Source organism: Coenobita brevimanus, chromosome 5, assembly GCF_032717465.1.
Source record: "Coenobita brevimanus isolate Jiangsu-jjx chromosome 5, ASM3271746v2, whole genome shotgun sequence".
NCBI classification, from domain to species: Eukaryota; Metazoa; Arthropoda; class Malacostraca; order Decapoda; family Coenobitidae; genus Coenobita; species Coenobita brevimanus.
The window spans coordinates 30,616,459-30,619,330 of NC_136958.1; the positions used below are offsets into that span (position 1 = coordinate 30,616,459).

The 2,872-nt window shown below is 43.8% G+C and overlaps 1 pseudogene; it reads right to left on the reverse strand.

The window, feature by feature from the left end:
• Nucleotides 1-565: 565 nt before the first annotated feature.
• LOC145399105 (5S ribosomal RNA) lies at nucleotides 566-684 on the reverse strand (annotated as a pseudogene).
• Nucleotides 685-2,872: the final 2,188 nt, after the last annotated feature.

Sequence of the window (2,872 nt, forward strand, 5' to 3'; positions counted from 1 at the left end):
TAGGTGCTCAGAGCTCACAGTGACACAGTATTAGAAATTTGATTTTGAACCCACAATTTCTCCCCACAACATGTTAACCCTCCTCTGACGTTGTCTGGTGGAGGGTAATATTAATAAAGGTGCTCAGAGCTCACAGTGACACAGTATTAGAAATTTGATTTTGAACCCACAATTTCTCCCCACAACATGTATGTGCTAATTGATATTACCAATCTACCATTCGTGAGATAACGCATTTCTCTTAACTTCATCCTCGATCTTTGACTGATCTGGGTCCATATTGAATTACTTCTTCCCAGACTGACACACAGTGTATAAGCCAGGTTTAATCCAGATCCGTCAGGTATTATTATGGTACCAGTGATACTTACGCACACACACATACAGTATATATATATATATATATATATATATATATATATATATATATATATATATATTTCATTCATTCATTGCCAGACGCCATGTATCCCAAACGGGGTGGCCAAAGGCTTAGAGTTAATTGTTTTACAGGGAGGGGCACTAATCCTCCACCAACCCCACTTGACTCGTAGGGAGAACGTTATGCCAATAGCATCTGATGTTCCCAGGCGGTCACCCATCCAAGTACTAACCAGACCCAACGTTGCTTAACTTTGCTGATCGGACAGAAAGCGGTGTACTCAACGTGGTATGGCCATATATATATATATATATATATATATATATATATATATATATATATATATATAGCCCGACGCCCTAACCTCGCAAAGGGTGGCCGCAGACAAAACGCCTCCAAGTCGCTCTGTCACCAACCATTTGACTACCATCCCCCCAACTCACCCCCCCTCCCTCATATACCTCTCAACTCCATCCCTCCACCTCATCCTCGGTCTACCTCTCCCTCTCCCTCCCTCCACCTCACCTACATACACCCTCTTAGTCAGTCTTTCATTCTCCATTCTCTTCACATGTCCAAACCACCTCAGTGTATTTCTCCTAATCTTCTCAACCACATCCACATTCACCCCACAACGTTCCTTCACTTCTTCATTCGTCAACCTGTCCCTCCACGTCACTCCACATGCTCCTCTCAAGTAACTCATTTCCACTGCTCTCACGCTTGACTCTTGCAAGGTCCATGCCTCGCTTCCATACATTAGGGTAGGGATCACAATACTATCATGCAGTAACTTCTTAACTTCCATACTCACCTTCCTATTTCTCATCACTGCTTTCAGTGTACCAACAACCTTCCTTTCCTGCTGTATCCTTTCACGCACTTCATCCCTCAAAGTTCCATCCTTACTCATCACACTACCCAAGTACTTGAAAGCACTCACATTCTCCATATCCTCACCATCCAACCTCATTGCACACTCTGTGACTTCATTCCTCTCAAACACCATAACTTTACTTTTGTTTACATTAACTTTCAGATTCCTCCTCCTACACACTGTCCCAAATTCATTCACCAAACCTTGCAACTCCCATTCATCTTCACTCAACAGTACTGTATCATCAGCAAACAGCAACACCGGAAGCTTCCAAATCTCACCCTCATTCATTAGAGCCACCCCCACATCCACTGCCCTACCCTGCACCTCCTTTACAACCCCATCCATGTATATATTAAACAGCCATGGAGACATCACACAACCCTGTTTCAGTCCCACACTGAGATCAAAGAACTCACTCAGCTCACCATCCACTCGCACCGTAACCCTAGCTCCCTCGTACATACTCTTCACAGCACTCAACAATTTCCCCTCCACTCCATATATTCTTAATACCTTCCACATACCTTGCCTATCTATTCTGTCATAAGCTTTCTCCAAGTCCATGAAGGCAGCATACACTTTCCTTCCCTTCTCTAGATACTTCTCCACTAAACATCTTAGAACAAATATCTGATCTACACACCCTTTCCTCTTCCTAGATCCCCCTTCTTCTCCAACTAGCTCCTCTGTCATATGCCTATCCCTATCAATGAATATTCTACCATATATTATACCAGTCACACTAAGTAGGCAAATACCCCTATGGTTACCACATACTTCTCTCTCTCCTTTTCCTTTGTATAAAGGAACAATTATACCTGATTTCCAGTCCTCTGGAACCCTTCCTTCTTCCCAAGCCAATCTACACAACTTCCATATCCACTCCACAACAATCTCACCCCCATACCTAAGCATTTCACCACACACTCGATCAATTCCTGGGGCCTTTCCCAACTTAATATTCTTCATCGCTTCCACTACTTCCACCCTACTGATCTCTTCTTCCCTCCTCTCATCTCTTCTTCTCCCAGCCATTCCCCAACCACTTATACTCGCACTGCTCTCACTCTCCACATTCAACAAATCCTCAAAGTGCTCCTTCCATCTCCTCAGTTTCTCTCTCTTCTCCACCAACAATCTATTATTCCTATCTTTCACTCCCCTACTATTTCCCCTTTCACACTGCCTTACTTTCTTAACCTCCTTCCAAAACAATTTCTTACACTCCCTCCATTTCACACTCAGATTCTTCCCAAACTCCTCATCCACTTTCTTTTTACTCTCCTTCACCAGTCTCTTAACCTCCCTTCTCCTGCTCACATATACCTCTCTCTTCTCTCTCTCATCTTCTCCCCTACCTCTACTCGCTAACCATTCACTATATGCCTTCTTCTTTTGTTCCACAGCTCGTTTCACCTCATCATTCCACCATGCTGTCCCTTGCACACCCTTGCATCTCCTCCTCACTCCACAAACCGCCTCACACGCTGCGCCTGTCTCTTCCGTGAATATCTTACATACGTCTTCCACCCCTTCCATCTGCTCTAGCTCATACCTTCCCAGTCTTTCTTCCACTATGCTCTTATACTCTGTCATTTTCTCACTATCTT